This window comes from Megascapheus bottae, chromosome 2 (genome assembly GCF_031878675.1).
Source record: "Megascapheus bottae isolate mThoBot1 chromosome 2, mThoBot2.hap1, whole genome shotgun sequence".
In the NCBI taxonomy this organism is placed as follows: domain Eukaryota; kingdom Metazoa; phylum Chordata; class Mammalia; order Rodentia; family Geomyidae; genus Megascapheus; species Megascapheus bottae.
Genome location: NC_143510.1, coordinates 83,348,641 through 83,371,691, shown reverse-complemented (window position 1 = coordinate 83,371,691; position 23,051 = coordinate 83,348,641). Strand labels below are relative to the sequence as shown.

Sequence of the window (23,051 nt, the reverse complement as noted above, 5' to 3'; positions counted from 1 at the left end):
TCTCTATAAGCTCTTTTCTCAGCCTTTAAAACAGGCAGTGACCCAATAGTTACTGTCTTTCTGTCTTGCATTCAGTAGTCTTTCTGTGTGGAAACTCCTAGGCATCTAACCTCCCCACTACCTGTGGACTCTCCATGCTTCACCCCAGGAGGCAAGACTCTTGGCTGCCTGTGCTCTCTGTGAAAAGACTCAATGGCAACCTTTTTTTAAATAGAAAGATCTGATTAAACTTTATATTGATGTAGTTTTTATGACACTTGAGCAATACATTTTTGTAAATGAAATAAATGGCCTAAAACATGGGGCTACTGTCCTTAAAAATAAAAGTTTCTTTCTAACTCAGAGTCTATAATTCTCAGCCCTTTAGATCCTTTTGTTTAGAGCTATCTTGCATTACAACTGTCATTGTATTTTACTTAGGTTATCTCTTCTTAAAACCCTTTCTCTCTTCCTTCCTTCCTTCCTTTCTTTCTTTCTTTCTTTCTTTCTTTCTTTCTTTCTTTCTTTCTTTCTTTCTTTCTTTCCTTCTTTCGTGTGTGTGTGTGTGTGTGTGTGTGTGTGTGTGTGTGTGTGTCTGTGTGTGTGTGTCTGTGTGTCTGTGTACAGGTACTAGGGCTTGAGATCAGGGTTTTGTGCTCTGGCTTGGCTGTTTTGTTCAAGGCTGGTTTTCTTTTTGGTAGTTAATTGGAGATAAGCATCTCATTGCCATTACTGCCTGGACTGGCCTCAACTATGCACCTCAGATCTCAGTCTCCTGAGTGGCTGACAAGCATGAGCCACCTTATTTTCACTTGTAGACAAACTCAGTATCTCAAATTCACTTGCTCTCTGGGTGTTAAACTCCTACATGAGTTATGGGGGACAAATTACATTCACCAATGGATGTGATGTAATGAAAAATGCAGAATATCCCTACCTTAGGGCAAGTAACAGAGTTGACTTCTGCCCCACATCCAAGGTCAAAATAGCAAGAAGGGAGCCTAGGAAATGTGTTCCTTCTTCTGAGGAGACTTGTATCCTAAATCTAGGTGGCTATTATTTAAAATAATAATAATAATAATAATAATAATAATAATAATAATAATAGCATTGAGCACTGGAGGCTGAAATCTGAGGATGGCAATTCGAAGCCAGTCCAGGCAGATAAGTCCTTATGAGAGTCTCATCTCCAATGAACCACTCAAACAAAAACTAGACGTAGAGCTGTGGCTTGAAGTGGTAGAGTGCTAGCCTTGAGCTAAAGAACTCAGGAACAGCACTTAGGCCCTGAATTCAAGTCCCACAATCAAGAGAGAGAGAGAGACAGACAGACAAAGAAACAGACAGACAGACAAAGTAGTTTTCACCAAAGGAAATATTTTTGAGACTCTGGACTGTAGCAGATTCAAAGCCTCGTGGCAAGATGTTTGGGAAAGGATATTCTCCCCAGACTCCATCGTAGATGCCAGTGGCATCTACTCACTGGCTGGTGACTAGAAAAGAGTTTCTGATGTCCTTGAAACATTAGGGATTGCTTTGTCTGGCAGAGCAGTACTATCACAGAAGATTCATGTCAGGATTTGATGGTCACTGAGCCAACAAAGGGTTAAAGTAGGACTAATACTTGTTTCTATGCACAGTGAAACATTTCCTGGAGCTCCTTGAGACTGTGGTAGGCATCACCAGCATGTGTAGACAGATGGCAGCTCAGTCAATGAGATTTCTACATGAATATGAAGATAACCAGGAACCAGTGGTTCATGTTTGTAATCCTACCTGCTCAGGAGGCTGAGATCTGAGAATCAAAATGTGAAATCAGCCTGGTCAGGAGAGTCCATGAGAGCGTGGGCTCTGTCCCTGAGCTCTTCAGCTCAAGGCTAGCACTCTACCACTTGAGACACAGAACCACTTCCAGTTTCCTGGTGGTTAATTGGAGATAAGGGTCGTATGGTCTTTTGTCCTTAGGATGGCTTTGAATCTTGATTCTCATATCTCAGCCTCCTGAGTAGTTAGGATTATAGTCATGAGACACTGGTGCCCAGCTCCATGAGACTCTTATCCATTAACCAGCAACAAAACCACATGTGGAGATGTGGATGAAGGAGTAGAGCCTTGAGTGAAAAAAACCAAGTGGGAATATGAAGTTCAAGCTCAAGTGTCGGCATAAAATAGCATTTAAAAAATTGAATGTAAGGGGCCTAGACTGTGGCCTAGTTGTAGAGTGCTTGCCTAGCATACACAAAGCCCTGAGTTGGATTCCTCAGTACCAAATACACAGAAAATCCAGAAGTAGCATTGTGGCTTAAGTGCTAGAGTTCTAGCCTTGAAAAAGCCCAAGGACAGTGTCCAGGCCCAGAGTTCAAGCCCCAGGATTGTGAAAAAAAAATGCATGTAAGCTCACAATTATACTTTCTTATAGTAACAAAACTAACATAACAATGCATGATATAAGTACTAAGATATCATAGTCCAAATATTGAAAGCAAGTAGTCAGTTGTCAGTGATTACTAAATGATATTATATAATGATTCCATTTAATGCATTTTAGAAACAAGCAGAACGGAAATAGTGATTTTAATCATTTAAAGACCGAAAAGAAGTACAACACAGAGTTTTAGGGTCCTAGTATATATTGTTGCTTGCCTGGCTACATAAACAGTTCCTTGACTTTATAGAATTCATGGATCTGTTCATTGAAAACTTACATCAGTATCGCATGCTCTTTATACTTCCCTAAAACACTTTCAGACAAGTCCCCAGGATTCTTTCCTTTGTTAGATGTAGTAAATAATAATAGTAAAATAATTAGAGGAATGATGTGAAGTCTCTACTTTTAATGCCCAAATGGATGGTGGAGCTGTTCAATATGACAAACACACAAAGCTATAATATTGCTAAGTTGTCCAGGGTATGACTCTGAGATCTGTTCCGAATTCAAAAAGTATGACCAAATTATATAACATTTTGTGCTTCAGTTTCTATAGTTGGATGAAAGAATTATGGTAAGCCAGGTGTTGGTGGCGCTTACCTATAATCTTAGCTATTCAAGAGGCTGAGATCTGAGGATCATGGTTTGAAGCCAATCCAGGCAAGACAATCTGTGAGACCCTTATCTCCAGTAAACTACTCAGAAAAATCCAGAAGTGGTGCTGTGGCTCAAGTGGTAGAGCGACAGCCTTGAGATCAGGGAGGCTTATGGACAGTATCCAGGCTCTGAGAACCGAACCCCAAGGCTGGCAGACGTAGAGGTGGGAGAAGGGTTAAGAATGATGGACATAGATGTACCTTGGTCATTAGTGTCAAGATTAAATGATTTAATATGAATATAGTGCTTTTTAGAGAGTAATTGCTCTGCACATTTTTTTGTTAAACAAAACCCTGTATGATTTAGTATAAGAAGTAACTTGAAGTTTTCAACCTTGGTCAAGTAGAATCTGAAACACACACATACATACATATGTTCATGTGCTACAGAGCATTTCATACATGACAAACCACATATATAACTATGACTCATAAGAGTGTAAATTCTTATCAATTAATGACATAGTAATCATCATAACTTCATAGCACTTGTTTGTGGTGTTGCTATACTATAAAACATAAAACTTTAGAGCATGCAATTATGTATGGTGTATAAAATTGGGTTATGGTAATTATCAAGTATGTTACTGGTTTATGTATTTACTACTGTACTTTTTTACATGTATTTGTATTGATCCTAGGGATTGAACTCAGGGCTTGGGTGCTATCCCTGAGCACATTTCTACTTCCAACTTTTTGGTAGTTAATCATAAATAAGAATCTCATTGACTTTCCCGACCAGGGTGGCTTTGAACCATGATCCTCGGATCTCAACCTCCTAAAGAGCTAGGATTGCAGTTGCAAGCCACCCACACCTAGCATCTACACTGTATTTTTATTGTGGTTTTAGAAAGGACTTCTGTTTATAAGAAGTATTACTGTAAAACAATGCAACATGTTGAGCTAGCATTACTTCATTTGTCTTACTCCAGTCACTTTTCTGGTATTTGACTTAATCTCGCATTATTTTGTTTATTGTGATTCTAGGAAACTTTACACACACACACACACACACACACACACACACACACACACACATACACACACACACACTCACACACTCACACACACACATACACAGAGCCCAGGTAGGTATGAGCTATGCCATCTAGGTATGTGTAAGATGTGTTTGCACTGTGTTAAAATTACTTAACAACACATCTCTCCATCATTAAGCAACGAGCCACTGTGTGTTGCACATGCAGAGATTGTGGACATCCTGGGAATGGTTAGTCATCTTCCAGGGAAAGTGTGTACTTTCCCCTGAGGAAAGAGGGAAGAGCCTGAGCAGTGAGGCTTGCCCAGAAAAGAAAGCAATGATGGAGGAGGGGATTGGCAAATCAGGGGTGTGTACTCCCTCCTCTGGGCAGAAGGGCACAGAAGCTGAGGTCACAGAGCACTTCAAATAGAAGAAAACATAATTCAGTGGTCTATTAAAAGGTCAACAGTGACCTTAGCAAGATTAATTTCACACCATCTGGGCTGGGGGAGGGGAGAAGGCCCGGTGGAGGGGCCTAGGCGGAGACGGGAATTGAGAAACTAGAGAGGGAGAGCACAACCTATGAAAAACCCAGAAAAGAAAAAGAAAAGGGAGGAAACTGGTTTTCTCAAGACAGGAGCTGCTAGAATCCATTCTAGGCTGCAGGGAGGAGCTAAGCAGATCTGCGGAAGCTGAGAACTGATGGAGCAAGGTCTTAGAAGGGCAAAAAGAAAGCCGTTCACAGGCTTGTGTTCCCCCAAATCCTAAACCTGACCACTGTGAGACTTGATCTGTTACTCATAATCAGGAAGCTGTCCTAGGCACATTAAATGTGAATGACTCTTTATTATGAGTTTTCTTTTTTTTTTTCTATGTATATGGTACTGAGGAATCAAAGCTGGGTCTCAGTGCATGCTAGGCAAGTACTCTACCACTAGGCCAAACTCCCAGCCCTATTATGAGTTTTCATAGCATCATATTAACTAGTTAATTCAGTTTGTGCCAGTAGTGAAGCTTGAATTCAGGGTCTTGTAATCTTCCCCAGCATTTTCACTCAAGGCTGACACTCTACTACCTAAGACACGACTCCTGTTCCTATTACGGATTTCTTCAGTGCTTGAGTACGGATAACTATTTTTTAATTTGTGTTTTATGGTCAGGGTGATGTATACAGGGGTTTCAGTTACATTCATCAGGTAGTAGGTATATTACTTTTTGAACATTGATTCGCCTTCCCATGTTTTTCTCCCACTTTCTCTCCCCCCATCCCCTCCCAATCAGCTATGTACATATGACCATGTAGGATGAGGCTAAGCAAAATGAACTCTAGGATATAGAAAGAAGAGGTTTATCTTTGTGATTGTTGTTCTTAATGTACTATGTGAAGTTACTTCTTTTCTCTTCTTTTTCCCCTTACGGTTTATCTCATGTTATTACTGCATCTGACTTTGATAATGGTATATTTTTTATATATTTGTTTATTTGAAATAGGGAAGGGAAGGGGAATATAGATAACTCTTTAAAAAATGCATTTTTATTATGTGACAATGGTTTGATCCTGAAAAGGAGCAGGGGAGATGAGACAGAATTAAATAAGGGATATATTTCTGGATCTCTCTGTATAAATTTCTATGATACTGGACATTAATCTCCCAAGCATTATTCTGGCTTGGTCTGAAAAGGATAAAAAAGGAATGTTGGTCTTCGTTCCCTATAGAATAGAATCTTGGAGGTGGCACTGTGGCTCAAAGTGGTAGAATGCTAGTTGAACACAAAAGCTCAGAGACAGCACACAGGTCCTGAGTTCAAGTCCCATGATGGACAAAAAGAAAAAAGAAATCTTAAAGACAGTACTTCTAAGTTTTTAATTCTAACCAAAGGGGCGGGTGCTCAGGCCTTTGAGAAAAGCATCATTAAGTCACTGCCTTCAAACATGCAACTAGAACCACTGCCTCCAACTCCTTCTGCCCTGTAACCACTTGGTCCTTTTCATTTCATCTGCCAGGCCTCATGTGACCTCATTTTCCTTCCTACCCAGCCTGTTGAGTTGTTTTTGTCAAAGACTGCTAGAGTGTTTGTAAAAATAGTCTCAATTATTCTCCTCTTGGTACCAAGCCCTTTGGCAATGTTGCTATACAGCTCTTCTCCATCATTTCGGAGTCTTGAATCTTGTGACTTACTCTGGCTGCAATGATATGGCACAAGTGACATTAGGCCAGTTAAGCCTGAGCCTCAGAGGACTTTGCCAGCGTCCACTCTTTCTAGGAATCCTGCCCTGCTGCCATGGGAACGAGTAAGGCTACTCATCTGAAGGGCTGCAGGCTATGGGAACAAAGATGGGCTGGCCTGGTGAGGCCATTGGAGACCAACCAGCCTCCAGTTCTTCCAGCAGCTGAGAGGCAGAAAGAAGCCCGGCCAGGATCATCCAGGCCAGGACCAGATGAGGAGAACCACACTGTCAAGTCACAGACCAATTAGCTGCATAAATGGCAGTTGTCTTAAACTAAGTTTGGGGCTGGTTTGTAGCAGATTGGGAGAGTTGGAGCAAGGGTTAGAGGAAGAAGAGAGCTTTGGAGAGAGATTATGACTTTTTAAAAATAGACTCATACTTATGTTAAATGGTGAACAGCAAGAGGCCATATTTATTGTAGACAACAGGGCTGGTTACTTAAGAGAAGATCTAGCTGGATGAAGACATAGGAAATAAGAAGACAGAGATGAGGGAACTCCTGGGCTAGAAAAGTAGACAGGCATTGCTTACAACTAAGTAGTAAGAGTCACCATTCTCCAGTATAGCCAACCATAGCTGGTATCATTAATCTACCAGAGCACTGGTTTCCAGATGCAGTCTTAATCTGGCAGTCCTCGTTTAGGCTCTTCAGGTCTTGAAATGAAATCCATACCCAAAACTGCTCAAGAAACGGCTGGAAACTTGTCCCATTGTCGACATTATCCTGAAATAACACCACCACCAACAAAAACCATCTCTGATTTAAAAAAAAAAGTTAAGCACCAATGGAGTCATCATAAATTCAAAGTTAGGCTTCCCTAACAAAGGATGGCAGGAGGGCAGAAGGACATTACAAGCAGAACTTGAGGATGGCTCTTTACCTCTGTATCTTTTCACATTCCAATCTATGGCAGGAGAGTGGAGGGATTCTCTCCTTTTGGAAGGCTAGCTGGAAATGTTTTTGTCAGTGTTTTCTTAACATTGGTCTCTGTTTTAAATATCTCCATATTAAGAGGTTTGAGTCTGTGTTCTAGCCTAGCAGGTAAAGGGGCAAGGAATTCTCCTGGAGGGGTGAGGGAGGCCTCCCCACAGGAAGAGCATTTTGAGCACTGATTCACTGGGTAGGCATGTGGAAGGAGAAGATGCTACAAAAAGCAAGTGTGTGTGCAGAAGCAAGAGATCGGGAGCTGTGGACCCATCCCTATGGGCTATGTAGATATGCCTTAAGTGGTAGGTGGCAGTTGTGAGTCCTAGCACACACACACACACACACACACACACACACACACACACACACACACACACGCACGCGCACACACACACACATTCACAGCTGAAGAATACCCCAAACCATGCTCGGTTTTCTCATGATGAACGCATTCAGTCATTGGCAAGTTTCTGCAAATACTACAAGACAACATAACTATGGCTCATTTAATCCTGCAACACCCCCTCTCCATGAGGAAGACGGCTCCAGGCCTCTTTTTCCAGATAGAAAAGGCGGCTCCTGTAGCCCACAGGAAAGTGGATGCAATCAACAATTATGGATGGGTTACACAGTATCATAAAGTCCTTGGGGATAAAATGTATGTGGAACTTTTATTTATTTTAAATAGCCCTCTCTCATCCTGGAATAAAAAGGAATAATCTTTTTTTAAGTATTTGGTATCTGTTGGGCACTTAACACTATCGACTGACGTTCTAGGTGTCTTACCTTCTGTCTTGTCTTCACATGGGCAACCACCTGCTACCATATTAATAGCAAAAACTCTGCTGGGGATTGGCTCATACCTGTCATTCTAGCTACTCAGGAAGCTGAGATCTAAGGCTCACAGTTCAAAGCCAGCCCTGGCAGAAGAGAGCATGATACTTACTGTTCTCTCCAGTTAGCCACCAGAAAACTAGAAATAGAACTGTGGCTCAAAGTGATAGAGCACTAACCCTGGACAAAAGAGCTCAGGGACAGTGCCTAGGCCCTGAGTTCCAATCTCACAACCAAACAGGAACAAAAACAAAAGCAAAAGCAAAACTCACCTACAGAGTCACACAGTAAAAGCTGTCAGGCTGGGCTCTTCCCCAAGGTCTCGAGGTCTTCAGTTGCCCACACACAGCTTCCTCCTTCTCCCAGCTGTGCCCCACCCCAGCCCTCCTTCCTCATCCTGGCAGAGATGAGCTCTGTGGGCCTCCTCTAACAGCTTGCTGCCTGACGGCCCCCCAGCAGTAAAGGATGGATTTTCTGGTCTCTGGCTGGGTTGTTTTGTGCAGTGACCAAGGGCACACATTTTGTCAGACATTCGGCCTGAATAAGGGGCTCAGGCCTTTAGTCTGTGGCTGTGGCACAGAGAAAAGCTAACTGACCCAGAAGAGGATTGAACTTGTGACCTAGGCTGCAGAGCCATAGGGCTCTATCTTCTCTGGACTACAGAAGCAACATCTCCAGAGGGTCATTTACTAGGAAACTCGCCTTGCATTTTAAATCTTGCATGGCTTCTCCCCAATCCCCCCCATCTCTGAAGATTAAGAAACTGAGGTTCATGCAAGAGTAGAAAGAAGAAGAAAATAAATGGCGATTTAAATTCATGCCTCTGGATGTGGGGAGCTTAGCCTCCTGGACCCCTCTCTCGCTCCATCTCTGCCACCTCCATTGGGTGATTTATTTCAGGCGCTGGCCCTCTGTGTATGTGTAAAAATCCCCCTGAATGCTGTCCCCTGAGGGCAGTCAATGGTCTCTCTGAAGTTTAGCGCCAATGCTGATGTGTGCAAAAGGATGAAAAACGTACATTTTCAAGTCTCCCCAAAGCTTCAGCCAAAAGGGGAAGAAAGAAAAAAAAAGAAAAAGAAAAAAAGTTGTCCATTCCCCTTTTTCAGCCCTCACACTTCAAATGCTAATGAAAAGTGTGTTGTCTTGGGCCTTGAATAGGTCTAAAATGCTCTGGTTTGGAAGTATTTGCATACCCTCCTGAATAGGGAGGCAGCCAGCAGAGAGGATTAGGCCTACACATCAACTCTTCCTAAAAGGAGCTGACAGGGCTGAAGAAAATTGAGTGTCTCAGAGCCTCACTGTAAAGGGGGGGGTGTGGGGGGAGGCGGGCGTGTGGGCAAGTGAGTGTGTCTTCCATAAACTCATCGGCCCTAAAACAAGTGGCATGTTTTTAACATTGCCAAACACCACAGAAATGATTTTTCAATCATTCTACTGAATACGATTATCTCTCCTTTGGGATTTCTTGGTCGTTTGAAAATGAAGTATGGTTTGACTGGTTACTTAATCTTCCTGTACCCTACTGTCTCTTAGGTCTAATAATAACTTGTCACTGGAGTATAGCTTCTTTATTCTGTTATTTGCTGAGGATCCATCTCCAAATGTTTTCTTTCCCCATGTTTTGTTTTGTGTGGCCAGGCTCAGAAGTTGTGGATAGCTTTACAATACTTTTCTCTTCTACCAATTTAGAATCTCAAAAGTGTGTGGATGGTTTTTTTCCCCCAGAAAAATAGGCTATTTGTTTCTAATTTCTTTCTTCTTGTTAGTGGTGATGGGGTTTTTATTTGTTTGTTTGCTGGTTTGGTTGGTTTTTTTTGACAGTGGTTTTGCTATGTAGTCCAGGTTGGCCTTGAACATGTTATGTAGCTGTAACTGATCTCAAATTGGAGATCGATCCTCCTTCTCTTGTCCTGAGGTCCAACATGCAAACTACTATACCCAGGTAGAAGTTAAGTGTTAACGTGTGAAAGTTTCTAGGATCTTAACTTTTTAATATAACTAGGTATGCTAAATGATCACTTTCCTATCCACTTATTTGGTCAATGAGGGGATTAAACTCATTTCATTTGTATGTTCCCTACTCATAATCTCTCTTGGTGAGCTGCCTGTTCATACACATTCTTCACCCTTTGAGGTATTGGTGTGTAGATGACTATAAATTAGAATGAGTCTTCCCAAATGTCCCTGTCTCTATTTTATTATAGCTTTCTTCTTTATTGTTATCTAAGTCCATTTGAATCATTACATTTCCAATCCATCTGTTTTGTTGTTGGTAATTCTAATTTTGTGTGCACAAATGAGTCACAGTTGAAATGGAAGATCAATTTATCCTGAAGCTCAAGTCCAGAAATCAGTGAAAGCTGGAGATAGCCTCAAAGAAAGAATGAAATGGAGTACAATGCCATGCTTCATATTCTGTTTCCAGGACATACCTGCTCATCATTGTCCTGTTAGAAAGCATTGCTAGACCAGGATTCCTGCAGACTGGCCTATGTGCAACCCTCACAGTCCTACCTCTAAAATAGCAGTGGCAGAACTTAGCTGGTACAGAAGAATTCTACCATAGTGTATTTTTTAAATATTTGCTGTTTGTAATGAGCTTCACTAACAATCCCTCTGATCTTTATTGCTTAAAACAAAGTACATATCAGCTTATGTGAAAAATGCATTAGATTTACCACAACTTTTTACCATTCTAGATTGTATAAGAGACCTGGGGAAATACCCAGATCTAAAGATCAAATAATTAAGGCCCTTTTCTTTAGTAAAGTTTAGTATTAAATCTAAAAGAATGGGCTTAAAGTTTCAGCTACCATGCAATGTAAAGAAACAAAAATGTGTGCTTCAGCTTCAGCTTAATGAAGAAACAAAGAAATAATGTTACTCTTCAGAGAAATGTGACATCATCCAGAGTCTAGATAATGTCTTATTCTCAATGTCTAGGAATAATTTATGCTTAACTTGGCATTTAAAGAAATAAGATAATATAAGACAAATTGTGAGATAGATTTTATAGTTATTGGACAACAATTTTAAAGCAGTTACATATATGTCCCAGAGGAAAAGAGAGATAAGAGTCGAATGTAAATAGTCAGACACCATTCATTAAGAAGGAATGGCCAGGATGAAAATCAGAAGCCAGGTCAAAAGACTATCAAGGCAGAAGGCAGCTCTGCTGTCTCCAACATCACTATGAGGGTTGGACTTGGTGGATTTAGCAAGATGGAGATTGCACGTGCAACTCAGAAGAGCAGAGTGCTAATTCTGAGATGGGGTGTTGCGAAGTGAAGCTGAGGTGATGAAAAGAGAGCTCCCCCCTGGAATTTAAGCATATGCTAAGGAGAGATAACTATGTGCCAAGTATTCAGTGAAATCTCAGTGACTGAGTTCTCAATGCTTCCTCGGGAAGAAACACTGCAAGGAAGGGTTGCTGCATTTAGTTTGGAGGAAGAATATGCTGAGTGATGAAAGAGAGAGAGAGAGAGAGAGAGAGAGAGAGAGAGAGAGAGAGAGAGAGAGAGAAGATAGAGATTCCTCCAGACTCTGTGACTCTCTCTCTTTCTGTTCTTTTATGACCCAAACCAGTATCCTTAACTTTCTAATTCATCAACCTTCACTGTGAACATGACTATATGCTGGTCCTGTGAGTCAGTCAATGACTCTTCTAAGATGGGTCTGATTTGAGGGACATTCCAACACAATAATTCCTGATCTTTTCATATGCTAAGCACTGTGGTGACTGACAATGTCATTAAACATGGGTATGTGTGTATGAGGGGGAGTGTCCTGAGATAGACAATTACAATACAAATATATCCATTACAGTATCTGCCATATAGATGATAACACTTGTTTTTCTTCCTCCCTAGTTCCCATTTTCTACCATTTTCAAATACCAAAGGATATAAACCTTTATCCCTTAGCATATTCATAAACCAATAAGCTATGAGATGCTAAGAAGAACAGCCCAACTAATAACTAGTGTGGAAGCTGAAGAATATTCTAATGTTGTTAGTATTCAAATGTTGTTAATATTCTAATATTGTCAATATTCTAATATTATTCTCAAAAAAAAGGCTCAAATGGACCTTATCGGGGGAGAACTAGGGGCTGGACCTTGAGCATTAGTGGATATGTAGGCATTAATTTCACTGTGGGGTAGGCTTTTGTTTCTCCTGGTCCCTTCCCTATCTTGTTTTGGCTTACCAACCTTGTCCTAATTGGTATGATCTTAGTACCCTTCCAACTGAAAATTGAACTTGTTTTAGGTCAAGTAATAAGTTTTTTAATGTTGATTGAAGTAACCACCAAGTGATAAGCAAGACCTGGCATACTGCTTCATTTTGTCTGCTTGTAGAGGAGGTATAGGATTGGTGGCATTTATGGAAGAGTGATCTTTACTTAACCTAAAGTTACGTTACCACTGCCCCATAACTTGGCATGGGCTGCTGTAACCAAATCTTCAAAACTAGGTGACTGAACCAAGAAGTTAAAGATTATGAAAGCCAAGATCAAGATGGCAGCAGATGGAGGATGGCCACCTTCTGCTTATGTCCTCACAAGACCTGGCTTGCAGTGTGTGGGAGAGACAGAAAACATATAGAAAGAAACAGAGAAAGAGAGAGTTAGAAATAGAGATAGAGAAAAACAGGAAGAGAGAAACACAGATTGAGCCTATAGAAGCAAACTCTGGTTTTGTCTTGTGTTTTTATAACAGAAAGACATTGGTCCCATCGTAGGGGTCCTGCATTCAACACAACCCCAGTCACAATTCCCGAAGCCTTATTTCATACAGTCACTTCACAAACAATGGCTTTGACATATGGATTTAGAAGGAGCACTTTTAGTCCTCACTTTCCACCTTACAGTCATATCTAATTCTTTTCTAGTGAGAGGAAATGACTAGGTTTTGCTCTCTTGGAGATGGTTTCTTCCCCCTTTCACTCTTTCTTGTAAAGAAATGCCTGCTTTCCCAAGAGGATTCTGCCTTATTTCCCATGCTTCAGTTCATTGACCTTGTTTTTAATAAGGTAGCCTTAAAAATGGTTATACTTAATGGTTCTCCCAAGAGAATGGGCTCTCGCAGGCTGATTTTTTCCTACACATTGTTGTATGTGCCACCAAATTTAATTAAGTCATCTTATCATGGCTACATGCACTCTCACGGGACATTGGGACACAGGCAATGCTGAATGCATTGCATTCCAAGTGCCTCATTTTCTTCTCATCAAATCCTAACTCTCCTCTCCAACGCCGCTTGTACAAAACCACCATTCCAAGATGGTGATGGCTATGGGGATGAAATCAAATGGATAGTTAATGAAAAACTACCTGGTAAATTTTATCAGGGAAAAATGTCTGGGTGTTTTGCTTCCTCCCCGCCAAAGCTTAGTCTTTGGATAGGAACTATAAATACCGTAACTCTACGTTGGCAAATGCACAATGCTTATTAGCTGGGTAGATTAATAATCTTTCAGCTTTAGCTGCCACATTAAGAGGAAAGAAAAATTTCCTGTAGGGGGGTAAAATTCATTTGCGAGTCGGGCAAGGCCAAAACCAAATCCATCAATTTGCTATCTGAGACCAAAGGTTAGATGGAAAAGATCTATACACTATGCAAATAGACTTTTAGTGTTTGTATGTAGCCTTCGTAATAAAACTTGCCCCCCCCCTTAAGTAATGTGCTTGGTTTGGAGATAGGTTAATTGAATTAGAGCTCTGCTCTCTTTTCTGAAGGCATCTGAAGAGACCAAAATGGCCAAAATGTTCATGGGTTATTGACACTACTGGCTAGCAACATAATCAAATGCATTTATCAGTCTTTGCTTGGGTGTTGAGCTAAGAGACTGAATTATCTCTATTCCTCAGAAGCAGATGGCAAAGTTCCTGTGAAAGTAAAGGATATTACTTCCAGTCCTTCCTGGAAGGTTATCTCCCCAGCTGTCACAGCCAATGGCATGGGTAGATAAAAAGGAACCCAGGTTACATTCTTCCTACCAACTCTGTCCCAAGCAAACACTCCTCTGTCAGACTCAAATTGAGCATGAAACATAGACTTACATTACAAGTCCCATTTGGACCCCATCTCCTTCAAATACTTTCCATATTTGTAAAAAGAAAAATGAAGTTAGCTATCACCTTCCATCCGTGTGCTTAAGTAAATCTTTTCTTCTGGCTGTTATTATGAAACAGTATAGTCAAAGCCAGAGAAGAATGGAAAAAGACTCACGTGTAGACTTGACAGAGTGTTATTAAAAACAAGGAACTGCTTTGCCTCAAAGGTAGAGACTTAACAATGCCTGTATAATGTTTCTAAAAGGGATAATGAAAGGTTTGGCCAGAGTTCTACTTTTTGCACTGATGGGATTTTTTTTTTATTTACATGCATAGGTTAAAAAAAAACACCCAAGCTGGCTGCCAATGGCTTTTACCTTTACACGTATAATCCTAGCTACTCAAGAGGCTGAGATCTGAGGGTGACCCAGACAATAAAGTCCATGAGACTTTTATCTCCAATTAGCCAACAAAAAGTTAAAAGCAGAGCTACAAATTAAGTGGTAGAATTCTAGCCTTGGGGAAATAGCCTACGGAATGTCATTCAGACTCTTGAGTTCAAATCTCAATACTTTCTCTTTCTGTCTCTGTCTCTGTCTCTCTCTCGTACACACACATACACACACACACACACATACACACATATATACACATACACACCACATACACAAATGATAGTAATGTGTTATGTGAAGACTGTAGAGATTCTGTCTATCCCTTCAGGCTATTAACAGAATTATCCATGGATTCTCTTACTTTAATATATATGTTTGGTTGAAGGGATGCAGAAAATGAATTGATAGGGCCTATTTCGAATAAAGTCTATGTGGGATTAAATCACAGTTTAATATGGATGGCACTTTCATATTACATAAGAAAGTCATTGTGTTAATATGTTTTTGTAATTTGGAGATCTTTTGCTTACAACCAGAAGTTCTATCTCTCGGCCTGTTTGCAATTATTGGAGTCAGGGTAACTGATAGCAAGATTTATTCCGCTGACCTTGTCCAGAATTCCATATATAGCACTGTATCACTGTTCATTCTCCTCTGGCTATACTGAATTAAGTTAAAATATCACTAGAGTTATGCTACAAGCTGGGCATTAGAGCCAGAGAGACTTGCAGTTGACTCTTAGTTTTACCAATGACCCTGATTGACCTCGAGAGCATCATTAAGTTCTCTGACCTTTATTGTTGAATAGGGATAACAGGGCTTAATTCTCAAAGTTCTTTGTGGACGTTACATTTGATGTCATATTCTTTTAAAAGCACCAAAGAGATGAGTAGATTTGTGAAGGTTAAAAAACAGTCCAATTTCGTTTCATATAAGACCTGGTCATGATCATAGAACAAATTAATGACAGACTTCAGACAAATTGAAAGTTTTCTCCACCCAGCTTTATAAAGAATCATCACCAAAGGGTTTCATATGTTTTCTTTTTTTCTTTAAATCTTATTGTAAAGGTGATGAGCGGGTTGGGGGGGTGGATTACAGTTACATAAGTAAGATAGTGAGTACATTTCTTTTTGCACCGTGTTGGCCCCACCCTCATTTTCTCCCAATCCCTGCCTCCCCCTCCCCTGCCCCCTTCTTCTCCCTCCCCCAAGTTGTAAAGTGCATTTAAGGCCACATAGGAGAGCTTTACCGGCTGAAAAGTCCAAAAACTCATTTATGTAATATCCTTCTTAGTTTGTGAGAGGTAAACAAAATGTTAAATCCTCCCAAGAAAGATGAGGACTTCAAACTGATGGGGCTATCCCCACCCCCCAAAGAAGGATAGCTCTTAATCAGAGTGCATTCTCCATTCAAAATAATCTGTGAAGACTGGCATGAAAATGCAGATTCCTAATTGAACAAAGACAATTATTTCCAGATTGCAGTACAGTGGTAAATAGCTGTGTGCTCCAATTATCGTTAGACTTTTATTTCAAATGGGAGGCTGAAATCACAGACAAGTTAGCCTTAATTGGGAAAAATGGCTGAAATTGTACTTTTAATACCCTCCTGAAACATCCTATATGTAGGTCATCATTTCTCATGTGTGTATGACAGCACCCAGTTTACATGTCCATTTGATCTGGCAACTGCAGTACCAAGATGGACAGACTTTCCCTGAATGGATAAAAGCACACAGAAATCCACCAGAGTCATGAAACTATTGAATTTTAAATATAGGTATTGGAGAGTACATTATTAGAGCTGTGTGATAAATCAAAAACTCCCATGAAATTCTAACTCATATTAGTTCAGGCAAGACTTTCCCTTTATCATGACTACTCATAATATGTATGTATATTTATACATATTTGTACATGTATGTTTATACATATATATATACATGTATGCGTTTAAAAACTATTTTCAAAGGTAGATCAGATATAAATGCAATAGCTCAAACAGTCAGACAAGATATAACAGATTAGGAAAAGATGACTAAAGCTGAGAACTAGTGGCACATGCCTGTATTCCGAGCTACTCAGAAAGCCAAGACACAGAGTATCACAATTTGATGGCAGTCCTGGTAGCAAAGTCCTTAAAGTTCCTACTCTAACCAGCAAAATACCAGACTGGAGGCCTGGTTCAAATAGTAGGGTACCAGCCTTGAGCAAGCAAGTTGAAGGATAGCCTGAGGACCTGAATTTAACCCACATCATTGGCATATACACATGCATACACACGCGTGCCCGTACACACACACACACACACACACACACACACACACACGTGACTTAAAAAAATACCAAGTCTGTATTTCTCAGCATCTGTATTTCTCAGACAACTATAAACCACTGGAAGAGGAATGTAGAATGACAACGGGGTCGGAAAAATTGGGTTCAAAGCAGCAGCTCCTACTCTGATCTGTATGTTCCCCCTAGCTGGGGACACTGGATTCAAGGAACTCAGGAGAAGCCATGCCACCCATTCCTTTGAATTATCTGCATTTGTGCAACCTAGGCATGGTAGAAGCTACCAGCCCTCTTTTGAAAATGAAGAAATGAGGTCAATATCCTTGCTGTGGTCTCAGATAAATGTGTGCATGACCTGTGACTAATAATAATTAACCTAAGGTGCAAGATATTCCTGGAGAACGTAGAAATGACTTCAATCCCAGTGTTTAGCTCTGTTCCCTCCACTGCTATCCCTATAATGTATTCATTCAACATAACTTGCAGCCATAGACAAAGCAGAAATAAATCTGTCCCTGGAGCTTGCATTTTAGTGCAAGAGATGGACAATACACAGAATAAGTAAAAACATATGGTGTCTTTAATGTTGAAAAATGAGAAAGATGAGGATTTGCCTGAATTGCAAATACCAGGTGCTCTGTAGTGACTTTACTGAAAGGATGCATTTTTTTTTTGCCAATCCTGGGCCTAAGCTCAGGCTCTGAGCACTGTCCTTGGACTTTCTCAAGGCTAGAGCTCTACTTCTTGAGCCTCAGCACCACTTCCAGCCTTTTCTTTTTCTATGCATGTGGTAGTGAAGAATTGAACCCCAGTCTTTGTACATACTAGGCAAGTACTCTACCATTAGGTCAAACTCTCTGCCCAAAGGGTGCATTTTGAGCAAGACCTGAAAGAGTTGAAGGCCTACGGCTATAGCTGTGTGCCTTGTATGGAGAAAGAGCAGTGAGTCACCATGCTGGATGTTTTCCTGCTTTGTTTAAGGAGTAACACACACACTGTATGACTTCAGTTGGGTGGATAAGGAGTCAAGGAAAGAAGACATATAAGGTAATTGAACTGAAGGCCAATGTAGTGGTTTTTATGAAAACTCATGGAGGGGTTTGAGTAAAGAATGCTGTCATCTGACTTAGGTCGAAAGGATAGCTCTGGAAAGATAGAAATGAGGATGTAGAAAAGGATCAGGAAAGTTATTTAGAAGGCAAATAGTAACAATAATAAGGGACAATAATAGAATTAAGATAGTCAAAAGAGGACATTGGCTTAGACAAGAAAGATTCCAAAACAGGAGAACTCAGCTGGCTCTTCCCAGCAAGTGAACGTGTTTTAAATTAATTATCCATGTAATGTTACTAACTTGTGTTGAACTGTCTCTTTTGATTCTTAATGCCATCTGTGAAATTCATCCTCACCTGCAGAAGATTCCAGTTCAGTAATGAAGATGATGTAGCACTGACGCATGCCTCAGCTTATCTGCAATTTGAAAGGAAAGATCATTCGAAAGAAAAGTTTTGATGGACTCCCTCCTGTGCCTGCTCTTTTTAAGTACACACTCAATCTCAGATGCAGAAAGATTTGCATTCAAGTATCATGAACATTTGGAAGGGAGAATTTAAATGAATTTAATTTGGTTATTCCTATCCATTGGTGCTGAGCACAATGAGTAATGAAACTTAAAGTGGAAAACCAAAAGGAAATGAAAATGGGCAAAAGAAACTAATAACTATGGGTTCCCAGCATGACTTTTTGTCCTTTAGAAGAAAAAATATAAAATTGTGAACATGGGTTAAAATAGAATAGTGAAACCCCCTTTCGTAAAACTAATATAAGCTAATGAAAATGCTAAAAAGAAATTTAAAAGTTTAAATAAAGATCCCATCATAGGCTGGGAAGGTGGCTTAGTGGTAGAGTGCTTGCTTAAAATGCATAAAGCTCTGGGTTCGATTCCTCAGTGCCACATACATAGAAAAGGCTGGAAGTGACATTGTGGCTCAAGTGGTAGTGTGCTAGCCTTGAGCACCAAGAGGCTCAAGGACAGTGACTAGGCCCAGAGTTCAAGCCCCAGGACTGGCAAAAAAAAAAAGACTGCATCATTAGGATACATATATAATTTTATTTTTGACCATAAGATTAAATATATTGGACAGGAAGTAGAAATAACTAATGATCTATCTGTGGTCCTGAAAAGCCAATTTAAAACATAGATTCTTTTTAACATGTACTTCTAAGTTAGAATGACATGTTCTTGAAAAACAGACTATTCTTAACTAATTCTGAATATAAGCAAGAAATTTAATTTTGCCTTGTTTGGATTTAATTGCTCCTGAGCAAATCAATTAATAGAACATAGTGCCTTCTTTTCACTTGGTAGATAGTAGGAATTTAGAATAATATGTAACTACAAAGTAAGAAGAAATATAGTTTATAAAACTCACTAACCAAGGCACAGAATGCCTAAACCTTCTTCTTGGTCTTACCGTTTTTGTTCATTCATTTTCTTTTTTTGTTACTCTGATTTTTTTTTTCTCAAAGGAAAACATCCAATTCCTTCATCAGGTCCTTAATATAAGTACACAGTCTTGTTTGATTTTTTTAATAATATTTAAAAATAGAAACTTTTCATAATTGTATCTTTTTATTGTAAATACTTTGTGTGTGTGTGTGTGTGTGTGTGTGTGTGTGTGTGTGTGTGTGAGTGCATGTGCTCATGTGCATGTCAGCACTTAGGGTCTTGCTCCCTTCCTTGTCTTTTTCTCTCAAATTGAGTGCTCTATTACTGGAACCACAGCTCTACTTCCAGTTTGAGGCTAGTTAACTGAAGATAGGAATCTCATAAGCTTTCCTGCCTGTGCTGGCTTTGAACCTTGGTCCTCAGATTTCAGCCTTCTGAGTAGTTACAAATACAGGTGAGAACCAGCAACACTCAGGCATTATGAAGATTTTAACAAATAAATATTGTCCTATTTTTTGATGCTCTATTTGAAGACTTTTTAACAGTTTGACTTACATATTTTTGGTTGAGTTCTGATGTATCTGTAAAAGGGTAAGAGAAAGTAAAACCTTGGGAATGTAGATGCCCAGAGCAGGCAACTTTCTACAGCATTTCCCATAGAGTGGAAAGCAGAAATGTACCTGAGAACAAGGAATTGCATACTCATAAATGAGGAAAATTAGGATTCCTAGCTATCAACATGCATAATAAATAAGTTATGGCCTCCAAATTTAATACTATCTGACTTTATGTCTCATATTATATCTTATCAAGATTCTTTCCTCAAGAAGTCTTGCTAGTGATTTACCAGTACTACATTCCTTTACTCACTTTGCCTGTGGTTATTCTTCATCAATTGCCAGTGGATGTTTTTTCCTTCCAATCCTAAGAACTTCATATTGTGTTGCATCTTTATGGGTAAAAGCCAGAGTAGAGCTTTGCAGTTGATCAAGCCTGAATTCAGGACTTGGACTTCTAGAATCAATTTCCTCACTTTGAAAATGACATTAACAGAATCTGCCTGTGAAATATTGAATGAAGTATCTAACCCATCATAATGTTCAATAAAGGTTGAGTTTTATATTTTAGGCATATATAAAGTAGGGAGATGCATAACCCATACTTTGAACTCTTAGCAAACAAATCAGGGATGTGTTGTACAGAGTGGAAGATACACAATGTAATAACATAGATACCTATATGGGACTAAATACTTTTATTACAGGCCAGGTACTCTGCTAAGTTTTGAAGACAAGAAAAGAAAATGTAATCTATTTCCCTAGCTTTCGGTGAGTACTCTCTCTCTCTCTCTCTCTCTCTCTCTCTCTCTCTCTCTCTCTATATATATATATATATATATATATGTATATATATATATATATATATATATATAGTTTTTTGTGCCCATCTTATGGCTTGAACTTAAGATCTGGTTGTTGTTCCTGAGCTTCTTTTGGTCAAAGTTAGAGTTCTACTACTTAAGACACAGCTCTATTTCTGGATTTCTTAAAGTAGTTCATTAGAGATAGTCTCACAGACTTTCCTGTGGTGGCTAGCTTTGAAACGTGATCTTTATATCTAAGCCTCCTGAGTAGCTAGGATTACAGGCATGAGCCACTAGTTTCAAGTGACTCAATATATTTTTGTTGAACTGGTCTTAACTGGACTTGGTTTATATCCACACCTTTCCTTTGTTTAATTCTATGCCATCTCTCTTAGCAATTCCTTTTATTCTCATACTTCAATAATTATTCCTGAATTTGTAAATTCATCAATTTGGTTTTCCAGTGGATTTTTTTGTTGGTCATGGGGCTTGATCCAGTGGTTTTTTTTTTTAATATACAGGTTCAGAGACTGTGTGAATCTTACCACTTCTTGGACTTTGTATATCTTCTAAGTGAAAATGTCACAAAATGAACTCATAATTACTCTTTTCTCCTCTGACTTGGTATTGATTTTTTTTCACTTTCTATTTCAACAACAGTTGATCACCAGAAAGCCAGATCCCTCCTTCTACCTCCTTCCAGCTAGGTCCATACGGCATTTCCTTGGTTTCACTTACAAAGTCCTTCTATCATGTTCCCATTATAAATTGTGTACAAGCACACCTGGCTGTTTCTAGGCCTGCTTATTCCCTCCCTTCAAGCTTGGAAGGTTTTTGAGGACAGGGACTAGCCATTCATTCTGAGATTCAACCATTCAATCTAGCACCAGCCTAGAGACCAGCCATTCATCCTAAGACCAGTCATTCAATCTAGGACCATGCCTGGCTCACAAAGTAAACACTAATAAACATGTGTTCGTTTAACTTACGTACCATGAACTTCCAATCTGTCTGCTACTTCAGCATGCATTCTCCCTTCTAGGAGAAGCAACACTTTTTTTTGCTAGTCCTGAGCTTCAACTCAGGGCCTGAGCACTGTCCTTGGACTTTCTCAAGGCTAGAACTCTACCACTTGAGCCTCAGCACCACTTCTGGCTTTTTTTCTATGTATGTGGTACTGAGGAATCAAACCCGGGTCTTCGTGCATGCTAGGCAAGCACTCTACCACTAGGCCAAACTCCCGCCCCATTTTCTTTTCTTTTGAGCACTGTGATTAGTTTTCTTTTATAGACAGTGATACTGTGGCTGAGAGTTTAAGTAGCTTGCTCATGGTCTCACAGTTGGGATTGGTGTGGGGTTTAAATCTTACTGAGCTTGGACCCAGATGCCATTCTGTTTATCACCTTCAGTCTACCCCACAAGTCAAAGCAAAGAATATTTCCTTTCAGGCATAAAGCTGTTATCTTGGATAGGATCTGTGAACATAGATTCTATCTGGAATAGTGTTTGTGAATATAGTTATTCAGGGACAATTAATGAACTGCACCGCTTCGGCAGACAATTGTCAGAGTCAATAGTTTCAAGAATAGTAAGAAACAGAAAGAAGAAAAATGTGGAAACTGTTTTCACATAGGATTTTTCTCTTGAGACATATGTGTGTTATTTGGCGGTGGGGAATAAATCCATTAGATTTCTATCCGTTGCATTGGTTATTCTCAATGAGATGTGCATCTCAGACAAAGGCCCTCAGCCCCTGGAAAACTGTTTTGACGCATACCTTTCTCTGTTGGTTTGACTTGTTACTTAGAAATGGTCATCTACTCAAGGTTCTATAGGAACACTCTTCTTCCCATCATTGGTTTTCAGCAAACAATGGTTATCTCACAAGTCAAATGGATCATTGAATGGGGAGAACCTGTCCTTTCGATAGTAGGTGTCTTATTCACTGGCCAAAAACATGCACCATTTTCTTAAAAATCAAACAACAGCAACAACAACAAAAAACCCCACTAACACTCTCCTATCTTTCCCTATACAATATTAGCAAGATTCAGTGTAAATCTTGAGCAGAGGGACACAAAAACCCAAAAGGGGTAGGAATTATTAAGTTAGATAATGGTGATCCAGTGTTCCTAATTGATAATGTGTTGTGAGGGGCAGGAAGCAGGAGCAGGGAGAAATGGATTTAGGGTGGCATGCTTGGTCAAGTCTGCACAAATAGAAAATGTCAGCCCATGTGAGCTCAGACAGAAGCTCTAAGTCCCGAGGCCAGGTACTGTGTTGGCTCACTGAACAGCTCTGTATTTGAATGGCTGCTTCCTTGCCTGGACTATTTTGGTACATCTATTATTGGCTCCCATTTAGCGTCTGTTTATTTAAATCTGCTTTCAACTGGAACATAATTCTCTTGATTATTGGTTGATGCTGAGACACAGTAGGAATACAGATAATTGTCAGTGTGC

At 39.8% G+C, this 23,051-nt stretch overlaps 1 long non-coding RNA gene across 1 annotated transcript in view; it reads right to left on the bottom strand.

Moving 5' to 3' along the window:
- LOC150067433 (uncharacterized) overlaps positions 1-22,564 on the bottom strand; it is a 36,052-nt gene extending 13,488 nt beyond the window's left edge. The window contains exons 1-2 of the long non-coding RNA XR_016539632.1: positions 22,367-22,564; positions 18,187-18,247 (exon numbers count right to left, since the gene is read on the bottom strand). This is a non-coding gene — a long non-coding RNA (uncharacterized LOC150067433). The remainder of the gene's footprint in view (positions 1-18,186; positions 18,248-22,366) is intronic.
- Positions 22,565-23,051: the final 487 nt, after the last annotated feature.